The 20,042-nt window shown below is 35.7% G+C and overlaps 1 pseudogene; it reads right to left on the bottom strand.

Annotated features, from left to right (window-relative positions):
* Positions 1-9,951: 9,951 nt before the first annotated feature.
* On the bottom strand, positions 9,952-10,063 carry LOC112448631 (uncharacterized; annotated as a pseudogene).
* Between the last annotated feature and the right edge of the window lie 9,979 nt (positions 10,064-20,042).

The raw sequence follows: 20,042 nt of genomic DNA, 5'->3' as shown, positions 1-20,042 counted from the left end.
CCAGAAATGGCACTAGTAGATTAAAGGTAAATAGTTTTGGTGGTAGTGGTGCTGGTTTAGTTGCTAAATCGTGTCCAACTCTTGCGAACCCATGGACTGTAGCCTGCCAGAATCCCTTTCCTTGGGATTCTCCAGGCAAGAATACTGGAGTGGGTTGCCAGTTTCTTCTCCAGGAGATCTTCCCAACCCAGGAATTGAACCTGGGTCTCCTGCATTGCAGGCAGATTCCTCACCAACTGAGCTACGAGGGAAGCCCAAATAGTTTTGGTAGATATTTCCAAATCTTCTATAAGAAAACTTGATCTTTTCACTAGCAAATTATGAGTGCCTGTTTCTCCACAGCCTTTCTCTAAAAGAGTGTATTTTCATACTTGGAAATTTTTGCTAATCTGATTGTTTCCTTGTGATTTTATTTTACTTTCTCTTGTGAGGGTGTTTGTATATCTTTTCATATACTGAAGAACTATTTTAGTAGCTTTCAAAATATTGTCTTGTTTATATCTTTGGCAAATTGGTCTATTAACGTTTTTAGTTCTATTTTCTTCTATTTTAAAGATTTCTTAAAATATTAGAGATCAATCCTTTACCTATAAGATATATTACGAATATTTTTATTTTTAGTGTCTTTGTTTATAGTAATTTTGACATGAACATAGCTTTTAATATTATGAATTCAACTTTGTCATTGTTTCTTGCATCTGTGTTTTGAGCAGTTAGATATGGAATGTTCTTTCAAGGCTTTTGTGTGTCCTTTGAATGTCCCTTGGTGTTCCACCCCTATTCAAAATCCTCTCAACCATGAAATAATGACTATTCCTTTCTTTTTGGGTTAATGTAAGCATTTTCTGTGATTTTTTTTACCATACATATTACAACCTAAACAAGGTATTATTTATTGTCATGTATTTTTGAACTTAGGATAATGTAAACACACATTGTACAATGTATATCTTTATCAGTCATATTTTGTGATTTACTGTCATTCAATACTATCCTGCTGAATTATTTATCTTGTTTCCCATAGCTTCACTGCTGTATAGTATTCTATTGCATTAAATATGATATAGCATTTGAGTCATTTCTAGGCTTTATTTTCCTACTATAAAAGAATATGAATTATATGAATGTTTCTTCACATACAGAAGTTTCTCTATATTCCTATATCTATATTCTCTATATATTCCTTTATCTAGGAATAGAATTTTTAAGTCACAGGTGAGAGTGGTTTTCAATTCCAGTATATATGCCAAAGTGCTTTTTATTATAAAATTGCTGCTGCTGCTGCTGCTGCTGAGTCGCTTTGGTCGTGTCCAACTCTGTGCAACCCCATAGACGGCAGCCCACCAGGCTCCCCTGTCCCTGGGATTCTCCAGGCAAGAAGACTGGAGTGGGTTGCCATTTCCTTCTCCAGTGTATGAAAGTGAAAAGTGAAAGTGAAGTTGCTCAGTCGTGTCTGACTCAGCGACCCCATGGACTGCAGCCTACCAGGTTCCTCCATCCATGGGATTTTCCAGGCAAGAGTACTGGAGTGGGGTGCCATTGTGTTCTCCGATAAAATTGCTGGTACCCATTTTTACTCCCACCAGCAGTGTATAGAAATTTTTCCTCAATCACATCAGAAACAATATTTGCTAGTTATTTATGAATTTGTTTATCTTTTTAAAGCATGTTGGCTTTTTTACTTTCCTTTTTAGGGAAGTGCCTGTCAAAATCTTTTGCCTTTTTTGGATTGCCTTTTTTCTTAGTGATTCACTAGAGTTCTAGATCTGAATCATTTGATTGTTTTGTGCTATTAATACAAGTATTTCCTCCAAGTCTACTCACTTTTTAGTATAATTTGATGAACTAGAAGGTTTTAATTTTCATGTTGTTGAAAATATCACTTTTTCCTTGCCTTGAACACTTCTTGTATCTTGCTCAAAATGTACATCCCTACCTTGAGGACAGAAAAACATTCTCTTATTGTTTCCTAAAATTTTCATCAATTTTGCATTCATAATTTAAGCTTTAATTCACCTGGAGTTGATTTTTAGTTATGGAATGACATAAGAACCAAATTTCTTTTCATTTGTATAACCAGGTGTCTCTCAAGTTATTTATTGAAAAATGTATGTATCTCATATTTACCTACAATACCAACTCTGCCATAAATCAAATATTCATAGTTCTACTCTATTTCAAGATTTTTTGTTCTGTTTAATTGCTATATCCCTTAAAAAGTACCACATTGTCTGAAATAGTACAGTATTATTTTAAGGTTGGATGTATGCTAAGACAATTGCCCTAACAGTCATCATCTTCAGGAACAATGTGTTATTTTTGTCCCTTTATGCATCCTCATAAATTTTAGATCAGTTTTCAAGTATTTCCCAGACTCATTCTCTCTCTCCTCTTCCACACACACACACCCTATTGGCATTTTGATTGGATCAACTTGAATCCATAGATTAATTTGGGGAAAATTAACATTTTTCCAATATTAAGTGATATAATTTTATAATATATCTCTATTTTTAGAACTTCTTACAGTAAAATTTATATTTTTTCCATAATGGGTTTGCACATTTTAAAAATATTTATCCTTTTATTTTTTATCTTTTATAAATACTTGCTATTTTATGAATTAATTTTTGCATTTTGTAAACAGAAATGAAATTGATGTGATATCTAAGAAATTTGTTAATATAAATTTTAATTTTAACAAATTACCTATTGATTCCTTTGGGAGAGTGTTGACAATCAAATTATTTGTCAATAATATACACTTTCTTCTTTTCCAATACTTATATCTTTTATACTTCTTTATTTTCTGCATCATTTGTTCTAGTTTCATAAAATATGGTGGAAGTTTTCTTCTTTTTCTGTATTCCTTAATTGTGTGTGTAACTTTAGAATTATTTTTTCCTTCATTACTAGATAGACTTAGAAAAATCTGAGACTAGTGTTTTCTTTTTTGGGAGGGTTTTTTGTTGTTATTTATTTTTGTTTTACTAGTATTTACATATATGCTAAATTTGACCTCAGTCTTAATATTTGGTTAAAAGTCACTATTTAGCTTCTTCCTCAACCTCTGGAAACCTCAGAAGACAAATACTACTTTGATAAGAAATGTGCAAACTAGAATTTATGCATGATCAATGATCATGTGGTCAGGCACCATTTCCATGCATCTATTGAGGAAAAACTGTCTCAATACAAATAAGTTGATATTCAATTTTCTATTAAAGTACAAATCTTCATGTAGATAAGCATTCTAGAAATATATATTTCTTCCTTATATATTAGCTATTTTTTCCTCTTACATGTTTATATCTATTTGAATATTTATATTAATGATGAATGCTAAAACAACTTTTAGACCCAACCTAGCATTCGCCATCAATATAAACATTCAAATAGTTAAGAACTAACATCTCCAATATGCTACTGGAGATCAGTGGAGAAATAACTCCAGAAAGAATGAAGGGATGGTGCCAAAGCAATACCAAGTTGTGGGTGTGACTGGTGATAGAAGCAAGGTCCGATGCTGTAAAGAGCAATATTGCATAGGAAGCTGGAATGTCAGGTCCATGAATCAAGGCAAATTGGAAGTGGTCAAACAGGAGGTGGCAAGAGTGAACATCGACATTCTAGGAATCAGAGAACTAAAATGGACTGGAATAGGTGAATTTAACTCAGATGATCATTATATCTACTACAGTGGGCAGGAATCCCTTAGAAGAAACGGAGTAGCCATCATGGTCAACAAAAGAGTCCGGAATGCAGTACTTGGATGCAATCTCAAAAATGATAGAATGATCTTTGTTCGTTTCCAAGGCAAACCATTCAATATCACAGTAATCCAAGTCTATGCCCCAACCAGTAATGCTGAAGAAGCTGAAGTTGAACAGTTCTATGAAGACCTACAAGACCTTTTAGAACTAACACCCAAAAAAGATGTCCTTTTCATTATAGGGGACTGGAATGCAAAAGTAAGAAGTCAAGAAACACCTTGTAACAGTAAATTATAAAAGTAAAAGTAACAGGTAAATTTGGCCTTGGAATATGTAATGAAGCAGGCAAAGGCTAATAGAGTTTTGCCAAGAGAACACACTGATCATAGCAAACACCTTCTTCCAACAACACAAGAGAAGACTTGCCAGGAGCCGGCGAGAGACATTCCGCTCGTGACAAAGGTCATGAGGAAGGAGGCTCGGCATACGCAAAGGCGGGATCGAGCCTCGGGAGTCTCCCCGGATATTCTCGAGTATCTTCCCCCAAAAAACCAGAGTCTGCCTACTTTATTGCTTTGTGCTCTCACCTCTGACTTTACTGGGGGCTGTCCCCTACCACCATCTCGCTCTCTCTGTCAAAGAGTTAACTTACAGCTCCAATTAATAAAGTTCCTGGGCAATTTGGAGTGTTTAAATCCAAACCCCTCAGATGGCTCTCTAACTCGCCTGACAAGTTTACCCGGACTCCTGCAGCTATGCATATGATTGTTTACAGTCTCCCAGCCTCGAGAGGCATGGGAAGCTTAAGATATTCAAATAGCTTAGAGCCTCTCAGAGACTTAGAAACTGTCAGAATAAGACTAGTAAAGGATTTCATTGATGAGTCAATGCTTGTTGCCAAGTTTTCACATCCCCTGAATTGTATCCTTGAATGTGTATTAATTAATAGTGGGTATGTAGAAAAAATAAGTAGTGGCCTTGGTGTTAGTAACTTTAGACCCTTAAGGTAATAAATTCTTTCCTTTGTTGTAAACCCATTACACATCCACCCTATAGGAATGCAATTTTATCTTTGGAAGATGGCGCCAAACCTTAAAATAATTACTCTTAGAGAAAGTAAGTCTTTGTTGATAAGTCCTTGTCAAGAGTCATAAAATGTTAGTAGGCCTTCTGGCCAGAAGATGATGTAAATCACCTAAACCATTTGTATACGATAAATTTGCAGGAAAGAAACCCTGGTTTTTGATAAGGATCAAAAACTGCTGACTTTGCATCCCCTATTATCCTCTATGTGTAACTTAGGGTATAAAAGCCCCTGTTAAAAATAAAGCTATGGGCCTTGCTCACCGATGCTTGGTCTCCCCATGTCATTCTTTCCTTTAACTTCCGGCTGAAGTCTCCATCTGGAGCGTGGATATCCTCTGCGACCACTTATTTGTCTGGGCTTCTAAGACCCACTCGAGAAGGTGTCTAAGGTGGGGCACCTTCCGCTATTTGAGAGGGCGCCTGCGGCCTCCGTGGTCAGAGCTAACCTGGTGTCATGGGTTATATTGATTTTCCGCGTAAACCAAGCTACTCAGCCTCTTTTCTCCACTGAATTTTCCTACTGAGCTATCCTCATTCTATTACTCTTTATATCTCTAATTACCATTTGAATAGGTCGCCGACGCCGTCTCCCCTTCGAATACCCTGGATCAGCCGGGGCTGGTCCTCGGCAAAGACTCTATACATGGACATCACCAGATGGTCAATACCGAAATCAGATTGATTATATTCTTTGCAGCCAAAGATGGAGAAGCTCTATACAGTCAGCAAAAACAAGACTGGGAGCTGACTGTGGCTCAGATCATGAACTGCTTATTATCAAATTCAGACTTAAATTGAAGAAAGTAGGGAAAACCACTAGACCATTCAGGTATGACCTAAATCAAATCCCTTATTATTATACAGTGGAAGTGAGAAATAGATTTAAGGGACTAGATCTGATAGATAGAGTGCCTGATGAACTATGGAATGAGGTTTGTGACATTGTACAGAAGACAGAGATCAAGACCATCCCCATGGAAAAGAAATGCAAAAAAGCAAAATGGCTGTCTGAGGAGGCCTTACAAATAGCTGTGAAAAGAAGAGAAGTGAAAAGCAAAGGAGAAAGGAAAGATATAAGCATCTGAATGCAGAGTTCCAAAGAATAGCAAGAAGAGATAAGAAAGCCTTCCTCAGCGATCAATGAAAAGAAATAGAGGAAAACAACAGAATGGGAAAGACTACAGCTCTCTTCAAGAAAATTAGAGATACCAAGGAAACATTTCATGCAAAGATGGGCTCGATAAAGGACAGAAATGGTATGGACCTAAGAGAAGCAGAAGATGTTAAGAAGAGGTGGCAAGAATACACAGAAGAACTGTACAAAAAAGATCTTCATGACCCAGATAATCACGTTGGTGTGATCACTGACCTAGAGCCAGACATCCTGGAATGTGAAGTCAAGTAGGCCTTAGAAAGCATCTCTATGAACAAAGCTAGTGGAGGTGATGGAATTCTAGTTGAGCTATTTCAAATCCTGAGAGATGATGCTGTGAAAGTGCTACACTCAATATGCCAGCAAATTTGGAAAACTCAGCAGTGGCCACAGGACTAGAAAAGGTCAGTTTTCATTCCAATCCAAAAGAAAGGCAATGCCAAAGAGTGCTCAAACTACTGCACAGTTGCACTCATCTCACATGCTAGTAAAGTAATGCTCAAAATTCTCTAAGGCAGGCTTCAGCAATACATGAACCGTGAACTTCTAGATGTTCAAGCTGGTTTTAGAAAAGGCAGAGGAACCAGAGATCAAATTGCCAACATCCGCTGGATCATCGAAAAAGCAAGAGAGTTCCAGAAAAACATCTACTTCTGCTTTATTGACTATTCCTAAGCTTTTGACTGTGTGGATCACAATAAATTGTGGAAAATTCTGAAAGAGATGGGAATACCAGACCACCTGACCCGCCTCTTGAGAAACCTGTATGCAGTTCAGGAAGCAACAGTTAGAACTGGACATGGAACAACAGACTGGTTCCAAATAGGAAAAGGAGTATGTCAAGGCTGTATATTGTTACCCTGCTTATTTAACTTATATGCAGAGTACATCATGAGAAACGCTGGGCTGGAAGAAGCACAAGTTGGAATCAAGATTGCCGGGAGAAATATCAATAACCTCAGACATGCAGATGACACCACCCTGATGGCAGAAAGTGAAGAGGAACCAAAAATCCTCTTGATGAAAGTGAAAGTGGAGAGTGAAAAAGTTGGCTTAAAGCTCAACATTCAGAAAATGAAGATTATGGCATCTGGTCCCATCACTTCATGGCAAATAGATGGGGAAATAGTGGAAACAGTGTCAGACTTTATTTTCTGGGGCTCCCAAATCACTGCAGATGGTGATTGCAGCCAGGAAATTAAAAGACGCTTACTCCTTGGAAGGAAAGTTATGACCAACCTAGATAGCGTATTGAAAAGCAGAGACATTACTTTACCAACAGAGGTCTGTCTAGTCAAGGCTATGGTTTTTCCTGTGGTCATGTATGGATGTGAGAGTTGGACTGTGAAGAAAGCTGAGCACTGAAGAATTGATGCTTTTGAACTGTGGTGTGGGAGAAGACTCTTGAGAGTCCCTTGGACTGCAAGGAGATCCAACCAGTCCATTCTAAAGATCAGTCCTGGGTGTTCCTTGGAAGGACTGATGCTAAAGCTGAAACTCCAATACTTTGGCCACCTCATGCGAAGAGTTGACTCATTGGAAAAGACTCTGATGCTGGGAGGGATTGGGGGCAGGAGGAGAAGGGGACAACAGAGGATGAGATGGCTGGATCGCATCACCAACTTGATGGATGTGAGTTTGAGTGAACTCCAGGAGTTGGTGATGGACAGGGAGGCCTGGTGTACTGCAATTCATGGGGTCATAAAGAGTCGGACATGACAGAGCGGCTGAACTGAATATATATTAAAATAAAGCCACTATATGAATTTAATAAGATTATTTTGATCCAAATTATGCTTTTAAAAAGTTAAGTATTAATATAAGGGGGAACAGTGGATATTGGATTATATTTTAATCCTAAACTTTGAAAGTTATTTATTTTGTCATAATTCCCATCAACAAATGGATTATAAATAGAATATAAATGTTATCAGCTATAAATAGTATGAAAAATAAAACTTCAATATAACACAAACTTTAATCCATGAGTGTACATATATAAACAAATAATACGAAGAAAATAATATGCTAGAGAAATTTTATTCTTGCTAATAAAACTTGGCTTGGATGTAATTTAAGATGATTCTTAGGGTTTTTATGGAGTCTAAAAATGTAAAAGAAAATATCTGTAAAATGATAGTCAAGGATTCATTACAAATTTTAGTAGCTAAAAGTATAAGAAGTTCTTTAAAAAAATTTTATCCAATTTTTAAATTCCACATGTGAATTTACTACTAGAAAATATTTTATGAAAAACTTTTTCCTCTGTTATATTCAGCCAGCTATAAAGAAGTTTGTTATGTTTTTAAATATGCCAGTTGGAAAAACAGCATATTTGGTATCACTACTATATAATAGCTTGGCTACATGGCAACTGACCCTAAAAAGAAATTACTGTTCTTTAGCCAATTATGAAAGTTTGACACTATAATTGCTATCAGAAACAAATATTTCAAATAAATTTTAGATTTACTACTATATTCCAGAAATTTGTTCTGTGATAATTTTATTTGAATTTTGCCTTGGCTTTGGTTGAATGTTTGTTTAATATTTGGCAATAGCGTATGACCAAAGTGAACTTTTAGTACAACTCTAATTATACAATCTTCAGATTTTCTATTTCCTCATTACTTTTTCTAAAAATTAATTTCATCTATGTTCTCAAGTGTAATGCTAAAAAGTTATATTTAGTGTTCACATTTTCTCTTTTAAATACATCATCTAAGTTGTATACTCTTTTATCTTAAAATTGTTTTATTCTCTCATTTTTCTTGGTCAATCTACTTTAATGCTTGTATATTTCATTTTCTATTTAGAAAACTTGTGGCTTTACTGTCTCTATTCTAGATTCATTTTTTTAATTAATTTTTATTGGAATATAGTTGCTTTGCAATGTTGTTTTAGTTTCTGCTGTGCAGCACAATGAATCAGCCATACATGCACACATGCTGCTGCTGCTGCTGCTAAGTCGCTTCAGTTGTGTCCAACTCTGTGCGATCCCGTAGACGGCAGCCCACCAGGCTCCCCGGTCCCTGGGATTCTCCAGGCAAGAACACTGGAGTGGATTGCCATTTTCTTCTCCAGTGCATGAAAGTGAAAAGTGAAAGTGAAGTCGCTCAGTCGTGTCCGACTCTTAGCAACCCCATGGACTGCAGCCTACCAGGCTCCTCCGTCCAGGTACATATATCCCCTCCCTTTTGGACTTCTTTCCATTCAGGTCACCACAGGGGATTGAGTTCCCTATGCTATACAGCATGTTCTCATTAGTTATCTATTTTATCCGTAGTAGCAATAGTGTATATGTCTCAATCCGAAATTACTTTTCATTGTTTTCTTAAGCCTTTCTGTTGAGGTATAGCATGTATACTATAAAGTGCACAAATCTAAAATATGCAGTCAAATGCATTTTACAAACGAATATTTCTGTGAAACCACCATCCAGGTCAAGAGACAGAACATTTCAGACAGTTCAGTTCCCTTGTGCCCCTTTTCAGTTATTCTCTTCAGAGAAAATTTCTGTCATTTTTATCACTACTGATTCATTTTGTCTGCTCTTGAACTTCATGGAATAAAACCATACAGTACATAACCTTTGCACCTGGTTGCTTTTAATCAACATTATATCTATGAGAGACATCCAGATTGTTGCGAAGGAATAGTAAGTAGTTTGTTCTCTTTTTTATTGCTATGTATTATTCCTTCTTTTAATCCCCACCCCCACTTCTTTTCCTAAGATATAAAATGTAAGTAATTAGCTCACTGATTGAGACTTTCTTCTTTTCTTTTATGAAAAGGTACTAATTTGGCTGTATTTCATTAATTATAATATTAAGTATTTTCAGTATTCCATTCTGAATATTTTTAAAATCCTGTGATCTAACTCATGCCTTATTTAGGAAGGCACTCATTAATTTTCAAAAGTACAGTGTGGGTTTTGTTTTATTAGTATCATTTTCTTATTAGTTCTAATTTCCTTGCACTATGGTCAAACAAATTTGTTATGATTTCTTTTTTTTTTTTTTTTAGTGTCCTCGGATAGAGGACGTATCAGATATTAAACTGATAAGAACAGATACTACACTTGATCTTAGCCAAAAGGCCGAGAAGCGATGTTATGATTTCTTTAAGGCTATGTTTATAATCAGTTTTCATAAATGTTTTGTGTGCTTAGAAGGAATATCTGTTACCGGTGTAGTGTATAATTTTCTTCTATTTTTCTTTTTCTATTTTTAGTGTATAATTTTCTATGTGTCTATAAAATCAAAGTTGCTTGTTTCTTCAGATTCTCTTTCTGATTTTTTTGGCCTATTTTATCTGTAAGTTACTAAGAAATATGTATTAAAATATTCAACTATGATGGTGAATTAATCAGATTCTCTCTGTAGTTTTGTCAGTTTTTACATGATATGATTTGCTTCATAAAGCTTAGAATTCTTATACATTTTTAATAAAGTGAATTTTTATCATTTGCCTCTGCCTTAAAGTCGGAGAAGGCAATGGCAACCCACTCCGGTACTCTTGCCTGGAAAATCCCATGGACAGAGAAGCCTGCTGGGCTGCAGTCCATGGGGTTGTGAAGAGTCATGACTGAGCAACTTCACTTTCACTTTTCACTTTCATGCATTGGAGAAGGAAAGGGCAACCCACTCCAGTGTTCTTTCCTGAGAATTCCAGGGACGGAGGAGCCTGGTGGGCTGTCATCTATGGGGTTGTGCAGAGTCGGACAGGACTGACGTGACTTAGAAGCAGCAGCAGCTGCTGCCTTAAAGTTTCTTTTGTCTGGTACAACATATCTATGAGGAGTTTATTTGGATAATTATGTGTCTTATATGCTCTTTAACACTTTCATTATTTAAATTAATTTTTATTGAGAATAGTTGATTTATAATGTTTTTCTGTTGTACAGCAAAGTGAATCAGTTGTATATATATAGAAGTATCCACTTTTTTATAAATTCTTTTCCCATGTAGGTTATTACAGAGTATCAAGTAGAGTTCCCTGTGCTATAGAGTAGATTCTTATTAGTTATTTATCTTATATTTAGTAGTGTGAATATGTCAGTCCCAATCTCTGAATGTATCCCTCCCCCCTTTTCCCCCTTGGTATGCATAAGTTTGTTTTCTACATTTGTGACTTTTTCTGTTTGTTAGTTTTTAACACTTTTATATTAAAGCATTTTTTATAGATTGCCCTTCTGTAAATATCATATAGCTTTTAATTTTTTCAGTCCTGTTAGACTTTGTATATTCAGGCATTTTGTATCCTTATATTTTAGATTGACTTCTATAAATATCATATATTTTTTAATATTTTCATTTCTGTTAGACTTTAAATATTAAAATAAATAATACTTATAATAAATATTATAGTACTATAATAAATAAACAAAGCTCTTTAAATATTTAAATGTAATCACATATTTTATATGACTGATATTTTTATTTTGTGCATTCTATTTGATCCACTGTTTTTATTTTCTCCATCTTGCCTTTTTATGAATAGATCAAATACATTATATCATTCCATTTTTAAAATCCTCTAATTTTAGTAAACTGATTTATACCATCAAATTTCTATCTTTTAGAATGCATTAATTTAAGGTTTACTTATTTCCTGCACAATACAAGGACCTTAAAACATCTTATCTCTATTTAAGATGGCCTGTTTGTTAACAGTATTTTAATTTCTCTCATATGTACTTTTTATTGAGCTATAATTAACCTATGGTTAGTTTTAGATATACAACATAATAATTTAGTATTTTTATCTATTGTAAAATGGCCACTACAATAGGTCTAGTTAACATCCATCACCATACAAAATTATAAAATTTGTTTATTCTTGTTATGAGAACTTTTAAGTTCTAATCTCCTAGCAACCTTCAAATATACGATAAAATATTGTTAGCTCTAATCACTATGTTGTGCATTAAAGCCCCATGCCTTATTTTGTAATTGAAAAATAGCAGTTTTTAACTCCCTTCACACTTTTCAGAAACCGCAAACCCCTGCCTCTGGCAACCACCTATCTGCTTCTCTGTCTCCAAGAGTTCATTAAATTTTATTCTAGATATAAATGAAATCAGATAGTATTTGTCTTTTTCTGCCTGATTTATTTCATTTAGCATAATGCCCTGAAGTTCCATCCATATTGTTGCAATTAGCAACATTTATGTCTTATGGCTGAAAAATAATCCGTGGTAGGTATAAACCATAATTTATTTATCCATTCATCCATTGATGGATGCTTAGGTTGTTTCCTTATCTTTGCTATTGTAAATAATTCTGCAATGAATATGGGGATATGTATATATTTTTGAGTTAGAATATTCATTTTCTTCAGATATATACACAAAAGTAGAATTTCAGAATCATATGGAGGTTCTATTTTTAATTTTTTGAGGACCCTCCATACAATTTTCACAAAAGCTACACCAATCCACATTCCTACTGTCAACTACAAATTGGCACTTACCAAGAGCATTGCCAACAACTGAACAACAAAGGCATCTGCCGTCTCCCTCCATGGAGATTGAACCCCTGCTGCTATAGCTGTGACCTTCAACAATCCGAGGGAGTTCAGGGAGGAGGGAGGCACTCTGTGCTCCAGGGAATCTTTAGATAGTTGGATGTGTTTAGGAACAGATTTTATGATCTCAATCCTTGCATCTCCTCCTATCTAGAGAAGCACTTACATTGACTTTCCCCCACTGCCGCTTAGGAGCAGTCTCTCAGAGCTCTCTGAGATGCTGCCTCCCGGGCTGCAGTCCTCATTTTGCCCCAAATAAAACTTAACTCGTAACTCTCAAGTTATACATCTTTTCTTTTAGTTGAAACTCCCAACAGTGCAGAGAGTTTCCTTTTCTGTAGATTCTTAAAAAAACTTGTTATTTCTTATATTTTTTGATGATGGCCATTCTAACAGATGGGAGGTGATACCTTACTGTGGCTTTGACATCCATTTCCCTGATCATTTGTGATGCTAAGCACCTTTTCATGTACCCCTTACCTGTATGTCTTCTTTTGAAAATATCTATTCAAATCTGCGCATTTTAAAATTAGATGGTTTATTTCTTGCTAATGAGTTGTATGAGTTATTTATACAGATTTGAAATTAACCCCTTATCAGATATATAATTCGCAAATGTTTTCTGCTATTCAGCAGACTGTCTTATCATTTTCCTTGATGGTTTCCTTTGTTGTGCAGAAGCTTTTAAGTTAAATGTAATCCCACTTTGTTTATTTTTGTTTTTGCTGCCTTTCCTTTGGTGTCAGATACCAAAAAAAGTCATCACCAAGATCAGTGTCAAGAGTTTACTACCCTGTTTTCTTCCAGGAGTTTTATGGTTTCAGATCTTATATTTAGGTTTTAAATCCATTTTAAATTAATTTTTCTATATGGTGAAAGATAGTGTTTCAGTTTCAGTCTTTTTCTTGTAGCTGTCCTGTTTTCCAAATATTGCTGATCGATAACAAAAAATTGTTACTTATAATGAATATTATTGAATAAACATTCCTTTACCTTTTGTATATTCTTAACTCCTTTGTCATAAATTAATTGATCATATATGTGTGGGTTTATTTTGGAGCTCTATATTCTATTCCATTGATTTCAGTGTCTGTTTTTATGCCAGTATTATACTGTTTCGATTTCTATAGCTTCGCAATACAGTTTGAAATCAAGGACCGTGATGCTTCCAACTTTGTTATTCTACCCCAACATTGCCTTGATTATTCAGGTTGTTTTATGGTTCCATAAAAACTGTAGGATTATTTGTTCTATATTTGTTAAGTATTATTGAAATGTTGATAGGGATTGCATTGAGTCAATTGATTGCTTTGGGAAGTGTGGACATTTTAAGAATATTCTTCCAATCCATGAACACAGACTATCTTTCCATTTATTTGTTTCTTCAGTTTCTTTCATAAATCTGTTATGGTTTTCAGTGTATATGTCTTTCATCTCCTTGGATAAATTTATTCCCATGTACTTTATTATTTTTGATGCAACTGTAAATGTGATTGCTTTCTAAAATTCTCTGTTTGTTACTATATAAAAATACAACAGATTTTATATATTGATTTTGTATCCTGTAATTTTTTGGAATTTGTTGATTAGTTCTTACAATTTTGAGTGAAGCCTTTAGGGTTTTGAATATATGACATCATGTCATTTGTATATATTGATCGTTTCATTTCTTCCTTTCCAATTTGGATGGCTTTTATTTCCTTTTCTTCCCTGTTACTCCTCCTAGGACTTCTAATACTATGTTCAATAGAAGTGGTGAGAGTGGGCTTCCTCATCTTGTTTTTGTTCTTAGGGGAAAAGCTTCCAGTTTTACATCATTGGGTATGATGTTAGCTGTGGCCATGTGATATATGGCTTTTACTTTGTTAAGAATTTTTTTGTACATGAATATTAAATTTTGTCAATGCTTTATTTGCACCTATTGAGATTATATGATTTCTACCCTTCATTTTGTTAATAGGGTATATAAAATTAATTGATTTGCAAATATTGAGCTTTTCTTGAATCCTTGAAATGAATCCTACTTGATCATAGTGTATGATTTTCTAATACTTTATCATATTCATTTTGAGGATTTTTGTCTCTATTTCCATTGGGGATATTGGCCTGCGATCTGGTGTGTGTGTTTGTGTGTGTGTGTGTGTGTGTGTGTGTGTGATCCTTGTCTGGTTGTTGTATCAAGAAAATGCTGGCCTAGTGAAATGATTTTGAACTGTTCTTTCTTTTATATTTTGGAAGAGTTTGAGAATGACTAGTATTGATTCTTCTGTAAATATTTGGTAGAATTTACCAGTGATTCATGTCCTTGACTTTTTGTTGTTATTGGGAGATTTCTGATTACCAATTCAATCTCCTTACAAGTAATCAATTTGTTTAGATTTTCTATTCATAATTTGGTCTGGGTATATTGTATTTTTCTAGTAATTTGTCTATTTATTCAAAGTTGTCCAATTTGTTAGTATATAATTGTTCCTACTAGTCTCTTACAACTATTTGTATTCTATGGTTTCAGGTGTAATGTTCATTTTTAAAATTTTAAATTTATATGATTCTTTGCTGCTTTCTTGGTGAGTCTAAAGATTTGTCAACTTTACTTACCTTTTCAAAGAATTACCTCTTAGTCTTTGACCTTTTCTTTTATCTTTTAAATCTCTATTATATTTATTTCTGCTCTGATCTTTGTTATTTCCTTCCATTAACTTTGGTTTTTATATCTTATTTTTTTTTACTAGTTCCTTGAGATGTCAGTTTAGGTTTTTTATTTGAGATTTGTCTTATTTCTGGAGGTATTAAATAGGCATTCATTATTATGTTTGTCTTGCGATTACTTTTACTGCATTCCACATGTTTTGATGAATTGTATTTCCATGTTTCCAAATTTTTTAATTTCTCTTGATTTCTTCTTTGACCTGTTGATTGTTCAGTAGTATGTTTTAAGCTCTACAAATTGGTGAATTTTCCAGTTTTCTTCTTGTAATTGATATCTAGTTTCATACTATTGTGGTTGGAAAAGATACTTGATATAATTGGAATCATTTTTAATATATTAAGACTTTTATGTGACCTAATATATAATCTATTTTAGATGACGCTCCATGATTGCCTGAGAAGAATGTGTATACTGTTGTTTTGGGATGAAATGTTCTTTATATGTCTGTGAAGTTCTTCTAGTCTAATATGTTGTTTAAGGCCGATGTTTTCTCAACTAATACCTATGTGATTGAACTATGTATTGATAAAAATGGAGTATTATCCTATTATAATTGAATTGCTGTCTATTTCCCCCTTTAGGTCGGTTAGTATTTGCTGTGTATAGTTAGGTGCTCCTTTGTTGGATACATAAATATTTTAAGATCTTATATCTTCTTGTTTGCTCTCTTTACCATAATGTTATAACTTCTTTGTCTCTTATAAAACTCTTTGTTTCAAAATCTCTCTTGTCTGATATCAGTATAGCTACTTCAGCTTTCTTTGGTGTCCGTTTTCTTGGAATATCATTTCCCATCCTTTCACTTTCAGTCCCTGTGTTTTCACATTTGAAGTGAACCTTTTGTAGGCAACGTAAAGATGACTTAGACGTATCCTTGGTGGCAGCTACAAATATCAGGGTGCCAGATGAGATCCAAGCTCCTTTCTTGGAGGTACCAGAGAGTTGCAATACGTCTAAGGGAAAGTACAAAGATAGCACCTGCCAGCCTTCATCCCTGGAGAGGACCACAGTTGGTTTTGTTAAATTAGATGCAGTCTAGTGTTTTGTTAAATTAGATGCCTGGCTCTCAGGATGGTGCTTTAGGATAAGCAAATACCCTTCTTTCACATACAGTCTTGATGCTTTTTAAACACTCTGCAGTGGGCCCTGGGAAGATGAATCCATGTATGAGCCCTTTAAGAATGATTTCTCAATTTACCATGACCTTTTAAATCTTCTAGATTCAAGCCCACTGGCTTTCAGAGCTAGATGTTTTAGGGGCTCATCTCTCAAGTGCTGTTCTTAAAAGATGAAGTATCCAAAGTGGGACTCAAACCTGTCCCTCCTCAGGGAGAAGCTCTGTGATTTGAGTTCCTTCTTGTAGTGGTCACTGCACTGGGGGTAGAATTATAGCAAGATTTTATCTTTGCCTCTCCTATGCACTTTGATGTGGACTTTTCCCCTCATTTTCCTGATGTGTAGGAGTCACTTACATAGTTTTTAGGTTGTTTTCAGAGGGAAACCATTCATTTCCCTAGTATTTTATATAAAGCATATTTTTATGGTTAGAGTTATCATTTAATTTTAAGTTAGAGAATACCAAGGTAGAATTGTTACTGATTAGAAAAGCAAAAACATCCTCCAGAAAGAATCTAGCAAATTTGGACTTTTTTTAAAAATTTTATTTTATTTTTAAACTTTACATAATTATATTAGTTTTGCCAAATATCAAAATGAATCTGCCACAGGTATACATGTGTTCCCCATCCTAAACCCTCCTCCCTCATCCCTCCCCATACCATCCCTCTGGGTCGTCCCAGTGCACTAGCCCCAAGCATCCAGTATCGTGCATCAAACCTGGACTGGCAACTCGTTTCTTACATGATATTTTACATGTTTCAATGTCATTCTCCCAAATCTTCCCACCCTCTCCCTCTCCCACAGAGTCCATAAGACTGTTCTATACATCAGTGTCTCTTTTGCTGTCTCGTACAGACCTCTTTTTATTTTAAGGAGAGGGTTAGCATGATTGTTTATGATGGAAGGGCTAGCTGTATTATATAAAATGAGAACATGTTGCTTTCACTATTATTTGAAAGGTAATTAAAAGCAGTTTGAGTGTGGAATCTACATACCTGAAGGGCTTGGCACTTAACTATCCTTTTCCAACTTTTTAATAATGTGTATTCACTTGGTAATGGTAAAGGAAGGCAATTTATTTCCCATCATCCCTTACACTGAGCATATACCTTGCATGGTCTTAGACCTATGTACTCATCTGAAACAAGCTTTGGTTACCATCTTTCAGGTCCTTTGAAGGCCTGAAAACTAAAGCTCAAGATGACCCAGGTTTAGTAAGACCCAGAGTAAAAGTAGGCTTCTGTTCTCTGCCTGCCTCTCTGGGTTCATATTTCCATTTTCACCTTGAGAATTCTTGCTAGCCGATCAATACATTAAAATAGCAAAACTGTCCATAGTTTAGGTGAAAATCAGTAGAACAGTAGTTTCAGAGTATGGCTTGTCAGGTGGTAGTAGGGAATCTGTGAATGGTAAATATTTTGGTCTTTGTGTGGCTGAAATATATGTGTGTGTGTATGTATGTGGGCTTCCCCGGAGGCTCAGCAGTAAAGAATCAGCCTGAAATGCAGGAGTTGCAGGAGACACAGATTCAATCCCTGGGTTGGGAAGATCCCCTGGAGGAGGGCATGGCAATCTAGGCCAGTATTCTTTCCTGGAGAATCCCATGAACAGAGGAGCCTAGCAGGCTGCAATCCATAGAGTCACAGAGTCGGACATGACTGAAGCAACTTAGCATGAATGCACATGTATGTATGTATGTGTATGTATATATATATATAAATATATACATATATATATATATAGAGAGAGAGAGAGAGAGAGAGGAGAGAAACATCTGACAAAGCCACATCTGAACCAGGAAGTGCCCATTTGTATGGTGTTGACTAGGGGTTCTCTGCCACCCTGCCCTCTACTTCAACTTCCTAATAAATCATCTAAGAGAATGAAGTCAGTACTGCTGTGCTGGAACACTGTCCATGGTGCTTCAGGAAGTGTCTGACTTAAGTCTCCTTATGGAATAATGGGCTTTGAGAACACATTTATTGATGTTACTAAGCTTGTGATTTTTTTCTATAAGCCTATGCCTCTGTATCATATCTTGCTAGTGCTATGCACTCATGGCCTTTGTATGCAATATTTTCCCTCTATAATATTGAATAATTAGTACCCTCAGAATTTTAGATATCCTTTCATTATCATCTGATCTCTATTATATTTTACTTTTTATAGAAATATAGTTGATTTACAATGTTGTGTTAGTTATATATATATGTGTATATATATATATTAAGAAGAGGTGGCAAAAATACACAGAAGAACTGTACAAAAAAGATCTTCATGACCAAGATAATCACGATGGTGTGATCACTGACCTAGAGCCAGACATCCTGGAATGTGAAGTCAAGTGGGCCTTAGAAAGCATCACTACCAACGAAGCTAGTGGAGGTGATGGAATTCTAGTTGAGCTATTTCAAATCCTGAGAGATGATGCTGTGAAAGTGCTACACTCAATATGCCAGCAAATTTGGAAAACTCAGCAGTGGCCACAGGACTGGAAAAGGTCAGTTTTCATTCCAATCCAAAAGAAAGGCAATGCCAAAGAATGCTCAGACTACTGCACAATTGCACTCATCTCACACGCTAGTAAAGTAATGCTCAAAATTCTCTAAGGCAGACTTCAGCAATATGTGAACCGTGAACTTCCCGATGTTCAAGCTGGTTTTAGAAAAGGCAGAGGAACCAGTGATCAAGTTTCCAACATCCGCTGGATCATGAAAAAAGCAAGAGAGTTCCAGAAAAGCATCTATTTCTGCTTTATTGACTATGCCAAAGCCTTTGACTGTGTGGATCACAATAAACTGTGGAAAATTCTGAAAGAGATGGGAATACCAGACCACCTGATCTGCCTCTTGAGAAATTTGTACACAGGTCAGGAAGCAACAGTTAGAACTGGACATGGACAACAGACTGGTTACAAATAGGAAAAGGAGTACGTCAAGGCTGTATATTGTCAGCCTGTTTGTTTAACTTATATGCAGATACATCATGAGAAACACTGGACTGGAAGAAGCACAAGCTGGAATCAAGATTGCCGGGAGAAATCTCAATAACCTCAGATATGCAGATGACACCACCCTTATGGCAGAAAGTGAAGAGGAACTCAAAACCCTCTTGATGAAAGTGAAAGAGGAGAGTGAAAAAGTTGGCTTACAGCTCAACATTCAGAAAATGAAGATCATGGCATCCGGTCCCATCACTTCATGGGAAATAGATGGGGAAACAGTGGAAACAGTGTCAGACTTTATTTTGGGGGGCTCCAAAATCACTGCAGATGTTGACTGCAGCCATGAAATTAAAAGACGCTTACTCCTTGGAAGGAAAGTTATGACCAACCTAGATAGCATATTCAAAAGCAGAGACATTACTTTGCCAACAAAGGTTCGTCTAGTCAAGGCTATGGTTTTTCCTGTGGTCATGTATGGATGTGAGAGTTGGACAGTGAAGAAGGCTGAGCGCCGAAGAATTCATGCTTTTGAACTGCGGTGTTGGAAAAGACTCTTGAGCATCCCTTGGACTGCAAGGAGATTCAACCAGTCCATTCTGAAGGAGATCAGCCCTGGGATTTCTTTGGAAGGAATGATGCTAAAGCTGAAACTCCAGTACTTTGGCCACCTCATGCGAAGAGTTGCCTCATTGGAAAAGACTCTGATGCTGGGAGGGATTGGGGGCAGGAGGAGAAGGGGACGACAGAGGATGAGATGGCTGGATGGCATCACTGACTCGATGGACGTGA

The sequence above is a fragment of the Bos taurus genome, chromosome 10, assembly GCF_002263795.3.
Source record: "Bos taurus isolate L1 Dominette 01449 registration number 42190680 breed Hereford chromosome 10, ARS-UCD2.0, whole genome shotgun sequence".
Lineage (NCBI taxonomy): Eukaryota > Metazoa > Chordata > Mammalia > Artiodactyla > Bovidae > Bos > Bos taurus.
The sequence above is the reverse complement of the archived record's forward strand: the minus strand, read 5'-3'. Positions and strand labels throughout refer to the sequence as shown.